Source organism: Castor canadensis, chromosome 15, assembly GCF_047511655.1.
Source record: "Castor canadensis chromosome 15, mCasCan1.hap1v2, whole genome shotgun sequence".
NCBI lineage: Eukaryota > Metazoa > Chordata > Mammalia > Rodentia > Castoridae > Castor > Castor canadensis.
This window is the reverse complement of record NC_133400.1, coordinates 1190417-1209948: the sequence shown is the minus strand read 5'-3', so window position 1 is coordinate 1209948 and position 19532 is coordinate 1190417. Positions and strand designations below refer to the sequence as shown.

At 54.8% G+C, this 19532-nt stretch overlaps 1 pseudogene; it reads right to left on the bottom strand.

The window, feature by feature from the left end:
* Nucleotides 1–11001: 11001 nt before the first annotated feature.
* On the bottom strand, nucleotides 11002–15539 carry LOC109692769 (thyrotropin-releasing hormone receptor-like; annotated as a pseudogene).
* Nucleotides 15540–19532: the final 3993 nt, after the last annotated feature.

Sequence of the window (19532 nt, the reverse complement as noted above, 5' to 3'; positions counted from 1 at the left end):
ACTCAGGCAGGCTCCGATGGCTTGCTGGCCACAGGAGCCTGCAGTGGGGACCTGGGATGAGACCGAGCCAGCCTGCCTCACACCCTCGGCCACAGGACCAGGGAGGGTCTGTGTGCGTTGAGGCTTTGCCATTCTGACCCAGAGCTCCTCCACTGTCGAGAAGCAGAGAACTCTGACACCTGCTGAACCCCTAGGGCTCAACTGCTGCCTGCTGTGGGTGCCGCTCCCTCAAGGCCGGTCTCCTCACCTACTGTCCACACACTGCCTCTTCCCTCTGCCTCCCGGGGTCACCTGGCACCCCTTTGACATCCGCTCTACCACCTACCTAACAGGAGGACAAAGATGACTATGGTCAACTCAGACTAACCCAAGGGATCCAGGGACCCTGACCCTGCCTGAGCGAGGCACACATGGCTTCAGGGATGAAGTGGACCGAAGACAATGACCCAAGGCAATTGCCAGCAGCAAGGTCAGCTGTGCTGCTGGCCTGAGAGAGAAAACATGGACAGTGGGCACTGTGGCCATCGGGCACGGTTCTGGACACGTCTCCCCTGGTCTTGGCTAGCTCACAGCTCTGGGAACGCCTGGCTGTCTGACATCAAACCCAGTCAGTAGAATAGCAGACTTGAAGGGCCCAGGCATCTCTCCCCAAACCTGGGCTTCACGGAGGCCCGGAGAGCGCAGGCTGGCCGCTGCAGGCCACAGCTGGGCACGGGAGTGAAATGAGTCTCGAATCTGAGCCCAGCTTCAAGGAGAGACGCTGCCCAGCCACAGTCTTCAGACAGCTGCCTGCCCGATGCTTCCCCCTCAGCCATGAGAAGAGACTGTGTCTTGAAATGCCCGTTGAGCTGGTAACTTCTGAGCCCTTTAACGGCTCAGGAACATGGCTTGGAATCAGCTGCAGTGAGCCTGCCTTGTACACACGTGGTTTTGACCAAGCATGGTCAAAAAAGATAATTTAAATAATGAATCGGAAATGCACGCTGGGAAGCTATGCCTAACCCAGCCTCATCCACGGGCTCCTTATGGCTTGGGCCTTAAACGGCCCCCAAAGGCCATGTGTTGAAGGTTTGGCCCCAGCCTGTGGTGCCCTAGGGAGGTGGTTCAGCCTTTAGGAAGTGCGGCCTGGTGGAAGGAAGTGAGGTCACTGGGGGCGTGGCCTTGAAGGTTCCCAGTCTTCTTCCTCTCTCTTTGCTTCCCAGCTGCCTTGAGGTGGCTCCCCTGTCATGTGCACCCAACACAATGTCCTGGGCCACCACAGGACAAAAGCAACAGGACCAAGAGGATTCATGAAACCTCTGAATCCATGAGCCAAAATAAACCTTTCCTCCTTCTAAGTTGATTAGCTCAGGCATTTTGTCACAGCAACAGAAAATTTACTAACACAATCCTGGTGACACCTGCCATAGGGACACTCCTTCTGTGACATGCTTAGCCCTGCTTATAATCTCACACCTGGGATCCTGGAAGACCTACAGCACCCACATGGACCGTGCAGCCTCATTCATCACCCCTCCCCACAGACCCCACCCCACCGCCTGAGCTATTCCTGCTGCCTTCCGTCACCATGTTTATCTTCCTTGGCTTCTGGGCACCATTACCTCTGCTCAGCAGGAAGGATGGAGACAGCTTCCTTTGGACCCCAACCTCCACGTCAGGACCAGGGGGAGACACTGAGCAAGTGGCTGCACAGGGCTGGTGAAGGAGGGACCATCCTGACATGGGAGAGAGCAGCATGTCCAGGGTAACTGGCAGCCTTCATAAGATGAGTGACCCTGAGTGACCAGTCACAGGGTGGGTGCACCGGGCAGCGGAGGATCCTGGAGCTGCCTGGGTCTCAGTGGGAGAGAGACATGGCATCTGTGGTGTCTGCCACTGGAAGGGCAGGAAGACACCAAGCACCATGACCCAAGATGGTTCTAGAACCTGAGCTCAGAACAGGCATCCATCCACAGCTCTCTGCCTCTGTGGAGACCATGCATAAGAGCATCCCTGAGCAATCCAGGGATATGCAAAAAAAGGTTTCACATTGCATATCTGCATATATCTGCATATCATTAGGCAGTTTGGAGCAGGCTGCTTTCCCCTGCTTTCTGTGCAATCCCTATAGCAGTCTTGCCAGAGGACGTCCTGGCCGAATGTGCGTCCAACACGATGTGCTCAAGTCCTGAGCCCCGTTGCTGTAGGACGACCTTACTTGGAAGTGGAGTCTCTGCAGATGTGAAGCGGGATGAGAAGAGTGGTCCTCAAGCCATGACAGGAATCCTTGCAGGAAAAGAGGCCAATGTCGATACACAAAGGGGAGGCCCCGTGAAGATGCAGGCAGAGCAATGTGGCCAGGAGCCAAAGACACCTGGGACCACCGGAGCAAGAAGAGGCAGGAAGAGCCGGTGCTGGTGGCTCACACCTGCGTCATGGGTCTTGTTCCTGTACCACAGGTGTGGTGCCTCACAGTGGCTGGGGACAAGTGTAGAGGCTCCCTGGACATCCAGAGACAAGCCAGGCAAGCTCTCTGGGCTGTCACAGGCACGAGTGGGAAAAGACTTTTGCTACATCCTTCAAAAAATAATTTTCCAAAGTGATCATCCTTGCTTCTGTGTCTCTCCCAAAGCCGTAGCTTTTAAGCATTGCCTGCGAAGGGCTTTTCCTCCCATCCTTCTTGGAGCTGCTCTGCCCAGCCAGTTAAACAGGCATTTGGCAGGCGAGGACATTCATTATTCCATAAAACTGCATGGACGTACATCACTCCAGTACAACAAGCAACATTAAAGAGCTTATAAACTTTCAATTAAAAGATAATTTAGCGAGGGTGGAATGGACGTCGTGAGCGGAGATGCTTCCTAACCACAGAATCCAGGGAGAAAGGAGTCAGCCGGGCCTTTCTGCAGAGTGTGGTCTGCAAGCCCCAGCGGGGGTGGACACTGGCCGTGCAGACCCCGGACAGGGACCAGATGTCAGTGGGAAGCCCACAGCTGTTACTTCCTCTGTTCCTTATCTTTAGTGAGGTCTGGTTAAAATGACAGGGCAGTCGTGGCTCCCGTGCAGAGGTGTCAGCTGGCTGGTGCCTGGTACAGACGGTGCAAATGAGAGTGAGGATCTCGTGAGGAAGCCACCCCAGTGCTGCGTGTGCCCCGCACAGCAGCCAGGGCCCAGGGGCCCCGAGGGAGGCCCGGGCTCCTCTCCCTCAGCCATTCAGTCTGCAGAGGATCTTGACTCAATCCCCACACCTGCAGCCCTTCTTCACCCCTCCCCAGAGTTATGAAGTGATGTCCTCACCGTGTCCTCCCCGGTTGACCCTCATTCTGTTCTGCAGTGACGAAAAGTAGCAGCAGGAGTGCACGTGACTCGGCTGCTGCCTTGGATTCTGGTTTAATGAACTCAACTTGAGCCGAAAGTGCCCTGTATTGGACAGGTGGCTGTGCCTTGGAGTCCTGCCTCAAGGGCCACTTTGAGGCCAGGCCAGGGTGAGAGGCAGGCAGGTGATCTTTCCTTGGCCCACCTGGGAAGACAAGGAGCCCTGAGCACTTTCAGGAAGGACAAAACCCACCTCGGGTGCCATGACTGCAGCCTGCCCAGCGGGGAGCCTCTCTGTGTCCCAGGCATGGGGCACCTGGCTGTGATGGGAGTCACACCCCACAAGCATCAGGCAGTGAGGGCCAGGGCAGCACCACTGAGTGACCTTGGACAAGTCCCCTCCCCTCTTAGGCCCCGATTTCCCAGCTCAGAGAGAGGACGTCCCACCCATCACACTCTGCAGCCTGAGTGGTGGCCTGGCGCCTCCCGTCCTCTCCTGTCCACTCGAGTCCTCAGGCCACCTACAGGAACAGGTAACTGCCTCACTCTCCTGCAGCTGCCAGCACAGACATCTCATCCAGGCGACACAAGCCCCTCCCCAGCACAGCTCCTCTTCTGAACCCAGGGTTTATTTTTAATTTTAGCCCCAAACAGCTAAATATGAGGACAGTTCTGACTCGGCCAAGTCTGGAAACTGTGGGGCAGACCCGTGCCAGCTGGGTTCTCCCAAGAGAGGATTAGTCACCTCTGTGACCTTCAGGGACGCTTAAATGAGACCATGCATTTGAAGGCATCCCGTACTGTAAATTGTTTTGGTTTTTGCTTTTTAGATATTTCTCAGAATCTCAAGTTTGCTTTTCTAGCTTCTGACTGCAATCCTCCTATTTATGCCTCTCTCGTAGCCCAACTTATTGAGATGGGGGGTCTTGATAACTTTTTGCCTGGGCTGGCTGAGAACCTCAATCCTTCTGATCTCTACCTGCCAAGTAGTTGGGATTACAGGCGTGAGCTGCCATACCGGCCCCTGTGCTATGATATTTTGAATGAAAGCTACAAAGGAACTGAGAACCCCTCACACATGAGTATGAGAACCGTGCACTTTGAGGGCTCTGCCATGGTGTGCGCCTCCTTCTGATGCCGTTTTTGCACCATGTCACCTCCCTCTGCCCCACTCTGACCACACTGCTTCTCTGCAGCAGGATGGAGCTCATGGTGGGAGAGGAGGGAGTCTATCCCTCAGGACAGTCATGACAAACACCTTCCGTTCTTAGGAGGGAGGACGTGGAGGACGGTCCACATGGCTGCACACCAGATCCCCAGTGAGACCGAGCGCAGGTGCAGCCGGCTCAGTAATGTACTTTTCGCTGGCTCTTCTTCTTGCCCCACCTCACTCTCACCTCCAAATCAAATCACCTCCCAAGGCAGCTGTTGCTCGCCGGTCTGCAGCTCAGGCCTGTCGCCCAGGGACCCAAACCCAGACAATGCTGCGTGCTGTGTCTGCACTCTGCTGCTGGGCAGAGGCTGCTTTAGTCTCCACTGCGGGGTCTCTGCCCGGGGCTTCACCCTGGCTCAGCCCGTCTCTGCCTCTTCAGCCTCTGTCTTTGCCCAGTCACATTCCACAAGCCAGTCCTGGCTTCCAAATCCCCATCAAGATGAACCATGGCACCCTGGGAACACAGATGACACCAGGCCAGGCACCTGCAGCTTTGGAAAGCCCCCGAGCTTCCACACGTTTCCTGGGCCCCATTCTCTGCCCTTCCCTGCTCCCTTCGCTGTCTGATGCAAACTGACTCGCCACCTGTTAATCCTTCTCTGGACATCCTGGCTCTGTGGAAGGGCAGACACGAATTAGGAATAAAGTAATCAGAAGGCTGAGATCAGGAGGATTGCAGTTCAAGGCCAGCTCAGGCAAAAAGCTCTCGAGACCCCATCTTAACCAATAGCTAGATGCAGTGATGCACACCTGTCATCCCAGCTACTTGGGAGGCTGAGATCGGGAAGATCAAGGTTCCAGGCCAGCCTTGGCAAAAGGGTTTGCAAGGCCCCCATCTCAATAGAGGAAAACTAGGTGTGGTTGTGTGTGCCTGTCATCCCACCAGCCACAGGAAGTGTAAAAAAAATCACAGTATCAAAGTCCAGGCCAGCCTGGGCAAAAAGAGAGACCTTATCTCCAAAATTACCAGAGCAAAAAGGGATGGAGATATGGCTCAAGCAGCAGAGCAGAAGAGAGAGAGAGAGAGAGAGAGAGAGAGAGAGAATAATTTAATTTTCCCTGGTACAAAAGGAAAAGGACTTTCCCCTTACACTTCTCAGTGCGTTTACTTTAGAAAACTTGTACAGGTCGATTCCTCCTATGCCTCTTTTGAATTAACCGAATCTCTTAAATAAAAGCTGCTTTCACAACCCAGGAATGTCTTCCCCAAGGACCCGGGAGCTGTCCCTCAGCTGCGATCCTTGGGAGTCGGCACCCTCTGCCAAAGTGTCCAGCAGGTGCATGGCTCCCAGAGCCCCCCCTGCCCCGCAGCGGGGCCCTGTAGTCATCCTTTAGATAAAACAATTACCAGTGCGGACAGCCCTCCAATTACCAGGTGGCTCTAGGGTGAACTGTGGTGATGAATGGAGCTGTCAGGCCCTTGTGCTTCAGGACTAATTACTGTGTCCCTTGAGCTCATTTTGGTGTGCGTGGCTATGTGTGTGTCCCCAGTGAGCTCTCATGTCACCTCCGGCTTGTCCATCCGTGCATTCAGTGACAAATCCATCCACCCTCCCTCCTGCCTTTGTGGGGAGTTTATTTCAGTCCCCAACAGCTGAAGGTGAGGAAGGAATGGCTTCAGACCCAGCCAGGAAGGCATCGGTCACTGCCTGTGGCTTGCAGGGAAACACAGAAGACTCGATTTGAAATTGTCCTGTGCTGTAATTTTTTTTGGTGGGACTGGGGTTTGAACTCAGGGCTTCACACTTGCAAAGCAGGAACTCTACCACTTGAGCCACACCTCCAGTCCATTTTGCTCTGGTCATTTTGGAGATGGAGGTCTCTTGAGCTATTTGCCTGGGCTGGCCTCCATCCTCCTGAGCTCAGCCTCTCAAGTAGAAATGATTACAGGCGTGAGCCACCGACGCCCAGCATGAACTGTAGTATTTTAAATGAAAAGCCTACAAAGGAGCTCTTTTCCCCAATTTTCCACAAAAAGCACATATTATTTCTCCTTTGTAAATGGCAGTGGTTTTGTGTGACTGAGGACAAGAAGGCCAGGCCTGCACAGGTGGGAGGCGGCCAGGGAGGAACCCCACAGGACAGAGGGAGGAGGGATAGAAGGGGCCTCAGGGGAAGACAGCTCTGGGAGTGGCTATGGGTGTTGCTGCCTCTGTCCACAGCGAAGTCCTAACCAAACCCCAGCTTCCCAAAACTAAAGCAGAAAGGAAAAGAGATCAAACAAGAAGGGGCTGAGGGAGGGGCTCAAGCGGAAGTTCAACCGAGTTCAAACCTCAGTACTACTAAAAAAAATTACCTGATTTCTCTTTTTCCCTTTGGATGATGCTGAGAAAAAACAAACAAACAAACAAACCAAAGCAAGAATGGATCCATTACATGTTAACAGAAAAACGTTTTTACAAAAGTAGTAGTTTCACAAATAAAAAGAAAATTCTGTTTTTTTGCTTTGAATTCAGGGATTTGTGCTTGCAAAGCAGGTGCTCTACCACTTGAGCCACACCTCCAGTCCATTTTTGCTTTGCTTGTTTTGGAAATAGGGGTTGTCTCACAAACTATTTTCCCAATTTGGTCTCGAATCACTATCCTCCCAATCTCAGCCTCCCAAGGAGCTAGAATTACAGGCATGAGCCACTGGCATCTGGCAGGTCTCACATTTTTGCCTCGGCTGAATTGGACAGCAATCTTCCCAGTCTCAGTTTCTCAAGTAGCTTTGATGACAGATGTCACCACCACACCCAGCTTATTGGTTGAGATGGTGTTTCACAACCATTTTGCCCAGGCTGGCTTCAAACCAAGATCCTCTAGATGTCTGCCTCCTGAGTGGCTGGAATTATGGCATGTGACTGTGCCTGGCCTTTGTTTTTAATCTGTTTAGTGTCTAGCTTCATAGAAGATAGCAGAGTTTTCATCTCTGTTCCATTGCAATTTCATTCCATTGCAATTTATTATTTTTATTGAAGTAGACAAAGAAAATCCAAACATGTTGACGGCCTTTGCAGTGGGCTGAGGCTGCTCCCTGACAGCACAGCAAAGCCAGGCAAGGGGATTGTGATGGGAACCGCGTGGAAGCACGGCTGAGCTTCCCTCTGTACAGGAAAACCCATGGCTCGATTTTGCACTCTGAATGGTGTGATTCAGAGCACCCAGTCCTGTGTCATCTGGAGAAGGCGAGTTTACCCAGTCACACGAGACTTCCAAAGGGGTCACCAAACCCCAGCATGCAGCACCCCTCGTGCTCCATGTGGGGAAGTCCCAGCACCCACCACGGCAGACATAGTTTCCAAAAGTCCCTTAGCACATGGGAGCGTGGCTTTAACTCTGCCAACAGTGACTGTCCCCTGTCCCCCTCAAAGTGGCCATGTCCTTCCTGCCAAGTGCCCAAGTTGGCCTGGCCACAGCCCATCTGTCTGCAGTGTGTTGAACTTGGGGCTCCATGGGGAGTGCAGCTGGGCAGCACAGTCAGACCTCGAGCAGCTGCTTTCCTGAGCCCAGGGGCTTCAGTGCCCAGAGGGGCTCCAGAGACACGATTTCATCACAAAAAGCAGTAAAAAGACGTCTAGAGGTGAGACTTGCTATAACTGTGATGGTTAATTTTATGCCAGGGCTGAGGGTGCCAGGAAGGCCAGTGTAGCGTTACTGAAGGGAGGGGGTGGTCATGGGAGCCCCATTCACAGCGGAGGCCAAAAGGGTGGAGTGAAAGAATCCTCTCTTTTCGGGAGCTGGGCTCCCATCTTCCCTGCCCTAGAACAGTGGGACTATCGCTCTTTTCCTGGTGTTACCATGATGGTTCTGACACCCCCCAACCTCCAGGTACCCGTGGGCACATTTTGAGAACTGTTAGATTAAGCAAAAGGTAAGCCCTGTGTCACCAAAGAAGCAGCTGGACCTCCCTGGGTGTCAGTTTGGTGCTAGGACCCACAGGCCACTGGGCAGAGCTGATGCCAGGCCCCAGTGGTCCCCAGTGGCCCCCAGCTCTTGCCCTTCTCCAGGTGCCCCTGGCCCTTCCCTTTCTATACCTAACAGGACAGCGAACCTCCAAATCCCATAAGGGAGCTTTGCAACTCTTGAGTACCGTGGACCCCACAATGGCCCAGCAGTCTCCTTTCTGCCCCCCAGCCTCTCTCACAGCTCCCTCCTAGCCCCCCAGGACACTTTCCTAGGACCTGGGACCCGGGAGCCTGTACAGGAAGTGGCCTCCAGTGGAAACACTGGCCGTCTGGATTTGATAACCATTTTGGAGCAGGAGCTGCCAGGATGACTGCCCAGAGACAAAAACAAACAAACCATACATCAAACAGATGGAATGAGGAACGCGGACCGTTAACATCCTCCCTGGAGCGAACAAGGGTGCGGTTGCTACAGACAACTCCCCTCCGGGAGCCATCGTTAATCACCACTTCCCTGCTTGCCACTTGCAGATAAAAGACAAATGGAACCAAGGGGTGAGTCACACCCCAGATCTGTAAGAGACCCCAAATAGAACTCAATCACTTGGCAAGAAGTCATTCTTTGGGCTCCTCAGGAAATTCACTTCATGTAGCCCCTCTGCTGGCCCAAAGCCACCTGAGTAGCCCTCCCTCGTGCCCACTCTGTGACAACCCACTGTGTAGAGCCCCGTGTAGCTGGGACACTACAGCTTAAAGGCCCGTCGGGCCAGATTTCTCGCGTAGGAAAGAAGAGCCAGGCTCAGAGAGGCAGCGTGGCCCTCTCAGGCCTGGGAGAGCCCCTTCCATTACCTGGGGGAACCCCTGGCCACACCAGGTTTCTGCTGTCCGTCTGAGCCCTCCACTCAGAGCCAGGGAGTTTCTCAGAGACTCAGAGCTGTCACAGACCTGTCACCTGACCTGCCCAGCAGCCATCATGTCCTCTCTGGGAGTAACACCTCATTTTTCTCTTTTCCCCACCCCCACTCCAGGTACTGAGTGGCACAGTCCATCCCTGGTGTGCACAGGCTAGTTAAAGAGTCACATCCCCAGGCTTTGTCTCTCTACCCAGGTTCCTTGGGTCCATGAAGGAGGCGCTACTCCCCCCCGGGGTACCAAGCAGCTCCCTGATCGCTCACCTTGGCCTAGGGCATGGAGCCAGTTGCCTCAGAGAGTCCTGCACAGTCATCAGTTCTGTCCACTTACACCAGTCTGATGGTGTGCTACCATGTTACCTGATAAAACCAAGACCTCTGCACTCGGGTGGACAGAGCATTTGTGCACTGCTGAGGTGGGAGCAGCCTGTCCCCTTCCTGCTTCCCAAAGCCACTTTGTACAGATTGCTCAGAGGTCAACAGGATGCCTGTGGTCCCCAACCTCCACGTCAGGACCAGGGGGAGACACTGAGCAAGTGGCTGCACAGGGCTGGTGAAGGAAGGACCATCCTGACATGGGAGAGAGCAGCATGTCCAGGGTAACTGGCAGCCTTCATAAGATGAGTGACCCTGAGTGACCAGTCACAGGGTGGGTGCACCGGGCAGTGGAGGATCCTGGAGCTGCCTGGGTCTCAGTGGGAGAGAGACTAGTGGTGTCTGCCACTGGAAGGGCAGGATGACACCAGGCACCATGACCCAAGATGGTTCTAGAACCTGAGCTCAGAACAGGCATCCATCCACAGCTCTCTGCCTCTGTGGAGACCATGCATAAGGGCATCCCTGAGCAATCCAGGGATATGCAAAAAAGGTTTCACATTGCATATCTGCATATATCTGCATATCATTAGGCAGTCTGAAGCAGGCTGCTTTCCCCTGCTTTCTGTGCAATCCCTTCAATTCAAGGAACCTCGCTGCCTCTCAGTCCCCCAGGAACCAGCCCTTGCCATGAATGTAAAGCAGACTCAGTCTAGGCCATAGGAAGTTCCAGCAGAGCTGGCGCTGCTGGTCTTTTTCCCACTGCATTGGAGCTCCAAGGAAGAACGCTTGCTGAGGCCACCAGCCCAGGGGAGATGACCCAGCGCGAGACTCCCTATGCCTGGACAGCACTGGCCAGCAACTTTACAGGGTTGCAGCAAAGGAGAAGAGAATCCATAACCTACAGCAGAGTGGCTGGGGCCCTCAGACATCTGCTTCATGACAGAGAAGCCACACGAGTCAACGACTGGACACAAAGTTAAACTACAACAGTCTTGCGGAGATGGCATGGCGTGTCGGGGGGGGGTCCCCCCAGAGCTGCGTGTTGCCACAGGCTCCACAAGAAGGTGACACTCCAGGTGTGTTGACTAGAGGGGAAAAACCCCCCAAGGGCTGGGTCCAATGATGTAGCTTTTCCAAATGGCTATCAGAGCTGAGTAAACTCCAGGTAAAGCTAGGGCCTCCCCTAGAGCTGTGGGGCACTGGCTGTCCTGAAGCACAGTGTGCTCCATGTTTTCATGCAAAGCTCAGGGAACCACCCACAGCTGTTTCTCCACAGCTGTCCAGCTGGGTGGGTCCCTCTTCAGCAGGCGTCCACAGACCTGTCCGATATTCCACCAGCTTTTTTTTTTTGCTGTATTTATTTTTTCAGATAGGGTCTCGAGCTTTTTGCCAGGGCTGGCCTCTGACCAAGATCCTCCTACTTAAGTCTCCAGCATAGATGGGATGACAGGCACATACACCATGCCCAGTTTATTAGTTGAGATGGGGCCTTGCTAACTTTTTCCCCAGGGCTGGCCTTGAACCATGATCCTCCCAATATTTACTTCCCAAATAGCTAGGATTATAGGCGTGAGCCACCACCCCACCTGGCTCTGCTCAGACTTTGAGACAACCAGAATGCTATTATGATGATGTGCAGGACACTGCTTCTACCTAGGTGGGGTGACACTAGTGGCAGGCGCATGAAGACAAGTCATGGGGAGGGGCAGAGACAGCGCTTAGTGGTACTGGAGAGAATCACGGGACCAGGAAAGTGGGCTTGAGTGGGCAGGTATCAGACACATCTGTACCCTGCTGTCAGCAGCATGCAACCGACGAGTGGAAGCTTCCTTCATACCCATCAGGACATGCCCCGTGAAAGGACGTTTAAAGTACTAAGGGAGAATGGATGGCAGGTCGTGACTTTACGCAGGTGCAGACTGGGCTCCTCCCAGCTCTCTCTTCCTGTTTCCTACCTCACCCACTCCAGAGAAGGAGAGAGCAAACAAGTGGGGTCCTGCCTTGAACTCCAGCACCTAGCCAGGGTTACCCCAGTGTCCTAGTTCATGGGAAAGTGATGCCGGAGGACCAGAAGGGGGACATCTGCCCCTCTCCTGGCAGCCACCAGCACACAGAGCAGACATGGCAAGCTCAGCAAGCAGGTGAGTAAATTCAGAGTGGAGATGGGGTGCTGGGCAGTCCTCAGACCATGCTGAAAACGGGCTCCTGCTGGTGAGGGGTTGACCCCGCTGCAGGAAGGTCAGAGGTCTCGCTGGAGCCAGACTGTGTCTTCTTGGTTCCCAGCAGTGTCTCACGGGCCATGCCGCAGCTGCTGGTGATGAGGCATGCTGAGCGCCTCTGTGATTCCACCATCCCGCACCTGCACAGCTCCTGGAAAGCCGCCCGGAATTTCTGGGACATGAGGTTATAGATGATGGGGTTGATGGCACTGTTGGTGTAGACACAGGTGCGGCAGAAAAGCAGGACCCAGGGATCCAGGAGAGGCTGGGCCTCTCCTGGAGGAGTTCAGCAGCACCAGTGTGCAGTTGGGCATCCACAGCACAGCAAAGAGCAGCACGACCACAGCCAGCATCCTGGTGGCCTAAGAAGGAGGTGGGCACAGCTGCAAGAAGCACTCTCTGAGCAGCCGGTGGTAAGGCCAACAACAGGGGTCACCATCACCACATGTGCAGCACCTAAACCATCAGCCAGGGGGCAGCACTCAGAGCTGTGCCATGTGACAGACTCATGGACCACCCCCCCCCCCAACCACCTGCCCATCAACTCCAACTCCAACTCCAAATTCCCAGCCGGTGACTACTGGATGCCTGCAGCTCAGTGACTCAAGTCTGTCCCATTGGCCTAGATGGACACTGTGGCTGCTGTACACTCCAGTCCCACAGTGGGAGCCCTCGGTCTGCGTGTCTTCCAGCCACAGCCATGCGCCTTTCATAGGAGCCCCCAACCCCTACCCTGTATCTTTCATCTTGGTTGTGAACTCCTAGCCCAGAAAGATAATCCCGTCTCAAAGCCCCTACCCCCAGACAGGATCCCTGCTGGGGCTTTGCAGTACCCCCACCTCATTTCCAGCTACCCACCCTTCTCTTTCCCTCCCTGTATGCTCCCATCTCCTGATCTCTCAAGGTGCCCTCTCTGCTCAGCTCTCCCTTGCCTCAGTCTGAGAGCCATTGGTGGCTACACACCTGTCTCTGGCTCCATCTGTGTCTCCCTATGGGGTCCTGCAGACAGCTCAGGAAGGTTCTGTATGTTAGCTCAGAGCTCCCAGTGTTGGCTGGCTCTGGCCCTGGCCTTTGCCTTAGCCATTCCTCCCCACTGGGGCGCTGTCCAGCCTCCTGCTTGGTGTAGTCCCTTGCCAACTTCAGAGCTTTAACCACAGTCACCTGTCAGCAAGGCCTCCCAAGACCTCGTCTTCTAACGCCTGCTGCCCCGGCCTCATTGGTTTCTTATTTCTGTCTTTCCTTTCCTTAGACTGTGTGCTCACTTGGTCTCTCAGTGTTTCCACCTGCTGTAACTCCAGGAGAGTGGGTGACTAACATGCCAAGATCTCCACTGTGCCACAGAGAGGTGCCTGGCAGATGTTTGGTGGATGGATGGATGAATGGATAGATGGATGGATGGATGGATGGGTGAATGGGTGGTTGGTGGTTGGCTGGGGGATGGCTGAATGGGTGAGGGATGAATGGATGGATGGATGGATGGGTGGTTGGATGGATGGATGGATGGATGAATGAGTGGTTGGATGGGGGATGGATGGATTGATGGATGAATGGGTGGTTGGTGGCTGGCTGGGTGATGGATGAATGGATGAGGGATGGATGGATGGATGGATGGATGGATGAATGGATGGATGGATGGATGGATGGGTGGTTGGATGGGTAGATGGGTGGATGGGAGATGGATGGATGGATGGATGAATGGGTGCTTAGTGGTTGGCTGGGGGATGGGTGAATGGATGAGGGATGGATGGATGGATGGATGGATGGGTGGTTGGGTGGTTGGATGGGGGATGGATGGATGGATGGATGGATGAATGAGTGGTTGGTTTTGGATGGGGGATGGAGGGAGAGAGGGAGGGAGGGAGAGAGGGATCTAGTGACTGCTGAGCGTTGTCTGCCCTCTGTTGCCCTCTGGGTGCATTTACACTCTTGCCCTCCCTCCTCCCCTCCTGCCACCCCACCCAGCTCCAGGTGGTCCCCCGACCTGCTTCCTGGAGGGCCTCTGGGCTTCCCACAGCCACCTGGCTCACTCCTACCCTGGCTGCAGGGCTGCCTCTCCTCAGCTCCTGCCTCCCGCCAGGCTTCACGGGGCAGTGGACTCTGGAACAAGATCCTCCCGATGAGCCCATAGAGCACAATGGCCACCAGCAGGGGTGTAACGAAGAAAACAGTGAAGTCCAGCAGGTAGATGGGTAGGTAGAGGCTGCGGGACACCTTGTAGCCACACTCCAGGCGCCGGTTCTCTTGGATGTTCAGGTCCACCAAGAAGAACCAGAGCAGGCAGTAGACGGCTGTGACACCCCAGATACCTGAGATGATCCGCTTGGCCCGGGCCACAGTGCATATGGTCTGTGCCTGCATGGGGTGGCAGATAGCAATGTACCTGTGGGCCACAGGCAGGCCACATTGGCCCAGGGGCCAGAGGCCAAGGGACCTGCCTATCTCATCTCTGATTGGACCATGCAGGGATGGCCTGTCCCAAGCTTGGCCAATTAGAGTCAGCAGTGGTTGAGCCCATTCTTTGCAGGAGAATTGGAAGTCTGGGGCGCGGGGGGTTTTGGGGGTAAAGCGAGGTGTCCAGTGGCCAGGAAGAACAAAGCTGGCAGTCTTGGTAGGGAGGAGAGAACGGCAGAGCGCAGTCCCTAGATTACCTGACCTATGGGCCCCTTTGACGCTCCTGTGGGTCTCAATGGGTTTTCTGCTGACCTCTACCAAAGGCAGGGAAGACACTTTCTGCCCCTCACAGGCCAGGCTTCCTAACTAGACCCCTGGTCCCCCAGATGCCTAGGACCCTGGGCACAATTGCTTTGTGTGGACCCCACTGGGCCCCAAGGCTGCATGGACAAGGATTCAAGAGCAGGGCCAGGATTTGGATGCAGCAGGCCTGGGCTCTGTCCCAATCCTGTGTGGCCCTGACAAGTCACTTAGCCCCCACGCCAAGCTGCCCAAAGCCACACAGCTCGTGCAAGTGGTGAAGCTAAGTTTGATCCCAGCTTCAGGCTACGGATCCATTTGCTTGGCCACCAGTCCCTACACTCTCAGGGAGGCTGGTCCAGGCGCCCACTTTCCGAGGGGAAAACCTGATTCTGAGACATGCAGGACTTTTCTTGATTTCTTCCCGTAGCAAGCTTCTTCCCATAGCAATCCCTTCTTGATGCCTGCCCCAGTGCTGGCTCCGACTAGGTTCCATGGCCACACCTACTCAGTAAAGAGAACAAAACTTCCTGCTCAACCAAGCCTCAGTTTACCAAGGATCCCTGCTGAGGTCAAGCTCCCTGGCTTCCCTGTGAGGAATATGATGGAACCCATCCTCTGGGACACCTCCCTCTCCACAGTGAATGCCCGGATGGAGCAGGAAGACACATTGATGCCCAGATACTGGAAGTGGGTGATGCCCAGGCAGCCAGCATGCCCGTATCCCCACTGCCCGGCCAAGCTCTCTGAGACGTTGGGCAGCCCCGCAGCCATCAGCACGATGAGGTCGGCCAGGGCCAGGCCGACCAGGTAGCAGTTGGTAAGTGTATGCATGTCCCGTGTGGTCACCACCACCAGAACCACCATAGCCTGCCCACGATGCCACAGTGCACACCAGAAGCACCAGGAGGACTGAGATGGCCTTGTGCTCAGGCAGGCCCAGGGTGCCGTCTTCGTGCACCACTGAGACGTCACTGGGACTGTCTGTCTTGCTGACTTCTTCCATGGTGCCCAATAGGCCTGGAGAAGGTGGAAAGGGGCAGCTCTGGGAGATGGCCACAGAGTGGGGTGGGTGGGTCTCACCCTCCTCTGGAGCTCGTGGACGCCCGCCCTGGGACAGTACGTGCAGGGACCCATGTAGTATTGATGCAGTGCTTAGCCAGTAGGGGCCAAAGGGGGAGAACATATACTAACTGGCCATTTTCATCAGCACCAGTGAGTTGTGCCACCCTGCAGTCTCCGTCCCCCGTGTGTAAATGTGTAGTGACCTTCCCGCTGTGGAAGGCCAAAGGGAGGGTCAAATGCAGCCGAGCCCTTTGCCCAGTGCACAGCAAGTGCTCAGCTGCCCATGGTCCTCAGTCTTTGTGAGGCCCCCAGGGTCCCTAAATGTCACCGTACCCATCCACTGCACCCCGTGTGTGGAAAGGACAGAGACACCTGCTTCTCAGGGACATGGGAGCCACAGGAAACAGTGAGGCTGGGATGTCCCGGGCCTCGCGCCTGGTGCGTGACCAGTATCTGCTCTTTAATGTTTTCCCAGCCTCAGTTTCCCCATCTGTCTAGTGGGGTTTATAACAGTAGCTTCCTCCCAGGGTGGCCATGGGGAGTGAAGAGAGAGACAGGCAAGAGTTTGTCAGCTGTGCAGCCCTGTGGCCACGTGTGCTGGGGCAGGAGGGGCCCTGTGGCCACAGTGGAGTGAGCGAGCCATCCCAGCCCAGTGGGTTTCGTGAGCCTGTGGAAAGGGCAGGCAGCAAAGGATGGGCTTTCGGCTTTAAGCAGAGGAGGACCGTGATTTGTGACTTTACAAGGTCTCGCTGGAAATTGTGGGACCCACATGTCCAAGGGGGACTGCAGAGCAGAGCCACCAGTGAGGAGGCCACCGCACAGTCCAGGTGAGAGGGCCATGCCTTGGCCAGATAGTGGCTGGGGAGCCTCTTGAGGTGGCATGGGAGGACGTGAGGAAGGGAAGCCATTGGGACACCCATGGGAGAGTGGCAAGACGGAGAAAGGGGTCACCACAGGGGCCAGGGGAGTGCTGTGTTTGGGGGGCTGTGAATATGAGGTACTCCAGATCTTTCACTGAGGTGCAGATGCCGTGTGGGGCTCCAGAGCTGGGCTGGTGGGCGTAGAGGGAGATGGATGGTTCTGGACACCATGAAGACTGTTGGGGGATGAGGACTACTGCGGTTATGATGTGCTGTGATGTCCCATGATGTCTGATGTGACCCTAGCCTGCAGCTGAGGGGGTGAAGGGTGCAGCTGCAGAAGTTAAATCCCAAAGGGACATTGTGGTAGAGTGCCTGCCTGCAAGCATGAGGACCTGTGCTGCAAAAAGAAAAAAAACCCACCCAAAGGTCACCTGCCAGGCCCTGAAGCTCAGAGGAACTCTCCTTCCTCCATTTGCCTCCAGGAAGGTGGGCCTACGATACAGAGGGTGGCCAGGCTGGGTTGAGGACACAGGCTGGGCTGAGCCAAGGGGAGGAGATGAGCTCAGAGAGGGACAGAGACACCAGATGCCACCCCAGCCAGCTTCCTAGGGACAATGGTGAAGGGACAGTGTTGGGAGCTGGACAAGTCAGGCATTCATCCCAGAAGCAGAGGAGGCCAGATTGGTCAGACAGTCCCAGGCTTGGAGTACACACATGCATACACACAACATACAACACATGACATGTACACACAGCTGGCCACACAAACACAATATGCAACATACAACACATACACATAGCCAGTGACGCACATACAACACAGCACAATACCCAACAAGCATAATACACACAACACTTATCACACACACCACCCTTGAACTGTCAGTGTGTCTGGCTGAGGCACATGCAGAGGTTGGTATGGCACAGCCCAGGACAACTTGGAGAAGACAGCAGCAGCTCTCTATGATGCAGGAGAGGAAACTGAGACTCACCCCTCCCAAGCCAGGTGCTCATCTACTCCTGCCCGGCCTGCTGCCCCTACAGAACATTGCAGCCTGCTCTCTGAGGCAAGGACTAGGACACCAGGACAAGACAGGGACTTGGGAGAAGCTGTGGCTCCTAGGAGTCTGCACACACCCCTGCACACACTCAACACAACACACGCAACATTTACATGTGGAGATGCAATACGCCACACACAGCACACGCCTGTGCACACACACCTGTACATGCACAACACAATGCAACACATGACTGTTCATACACAACACACAGCACACCTGTGCACATGCAACACACCTGTGCATACACAGTACAATGCAACACATAACTGTGCATACACACAGTACACAATGCAACACACCTGTGCACACACTGCACACAATACATGCAACACACAACACACCTGTGCACACAACATGCATGCAACATGTGCAGATTCAACACAGAGCACACCCCTGTACATGTGCAGCACAGCTATACAACAGACATGCACATGCAACATACCTCTACATATCAACACAAGTGTGGTGTACCTGTGTACATGCAACATGCCTGCTCACACACAACACAAATCCACATACACAGTCACATCATGGTCACAAACACCTCACACAACCCACAGCTCCCCTTACATATACCAGTGTTCACAGACACACACACACAGCATGTACACCCACAAATACAACCTAAAAATCCTTACCACCACATACCCAACACGTGTGACTGCACACACAACAGAGGCTCAGCCAACCTTATACACATGTGCTGTGCAACACATATCCATGGGCACACACGTACACTTGCCCCCACACGCACACCCTGTGCCCACAGTACAGGGGCCCAAACACACACAACATAATCTCACCCACAGCACAGTGTGTACTGTTGACATGCACCCAGTCCACTCTCACCCACGTGTAAGGACACATGGCTCACCTGCACACACACACACACTCACACTGCCCCCGTACCCTGGCGCCCCTGAAAATGAGGCTTTTCCATCTTGCCAAAGCATCCCGGTGGCTGCTTCACCCACAGGCTTTCTTCTCCTTGTAGCCAGGGAGGACGCTGTTAGACCCTGAAGCTGAATCCAGATGTGGGAGCCAGAGCTGCAGTTAGTCCCTGTCCCTGCAGCCTCGTATCTGTGGACCCCCACACACCTCTGCAGACATTCCACCAGGTGGGCAGCTGGAACCACCATGTCCCAGCCCAGACCCCAAGAAAACTTCTAAGCAAAGAGAACTTACCTGGGAAATTGCTTTTTCTTCCTTTTAGAGAGAGAAAGACAGAGAGGGAAAGGGAGAGGGTCAGGGAGAGGGAGAGGGAGCAGAAGAGGGAGAGGGGGAGAAAGAGAAGGAGAAAGAGAGAGAGAGAGAGAGACAGAGAGAGAGAGAGAGAGAGAGGACAATTCCAGAGCATCAATCATTCCACCAGTGAAGGCGTGGCATTGTGCAGGCTGCAATGCTGCACACATACGCAGTGTGTGCCCCTAGTGCAGCCACACACACAGCCCTGCCAACTTCACCCCCTCTCCATCCCTCTGTGGAGCAGAAAACCCCAGCACCAAGCTGCAGCTGCAGTCTTTCCAGCGGGGCGACTGTGAGAAGGAAGCCGGGGCGTTTGGACGTTCACCAGTCCCCGCTTCCCGACTGCTGGGGGTGGCCCTCAGGAGTTTATGACAGGGAAGGACCCTGCCCAATCTGCTGCTGGCCCAACAGGAAGGAGGCAGAGGCAAGAGAGGCGCCAGTGATCCCTGTAAGTGGGCCACTGGGAGGGGACTGAAGTACAAAGCTGAGTTGCTCACTCAGGTGAAGGGGCTGAGAGTGGACCCAAGTGGGAGTCAGAGAAGAGGGACACCCCAGTTCCTTCCTGCAGGGGCTGCAGCAAGGGGACTTGTGTGGCTCCCTGTGTGTATGTGGGCGGGGGGGCGTTTGGCACTTTTCTCAGCAGTTGGGGAGACCTGAAGGGGTCCTCTGGCTGGAATAGAAATTGGGGACCCAAGTCGGTGTGCCAGCGTGTGCTGTTAAGTTCAGCACTTGGGAGGCTGAGCAGGGGAATCACAAATTCAA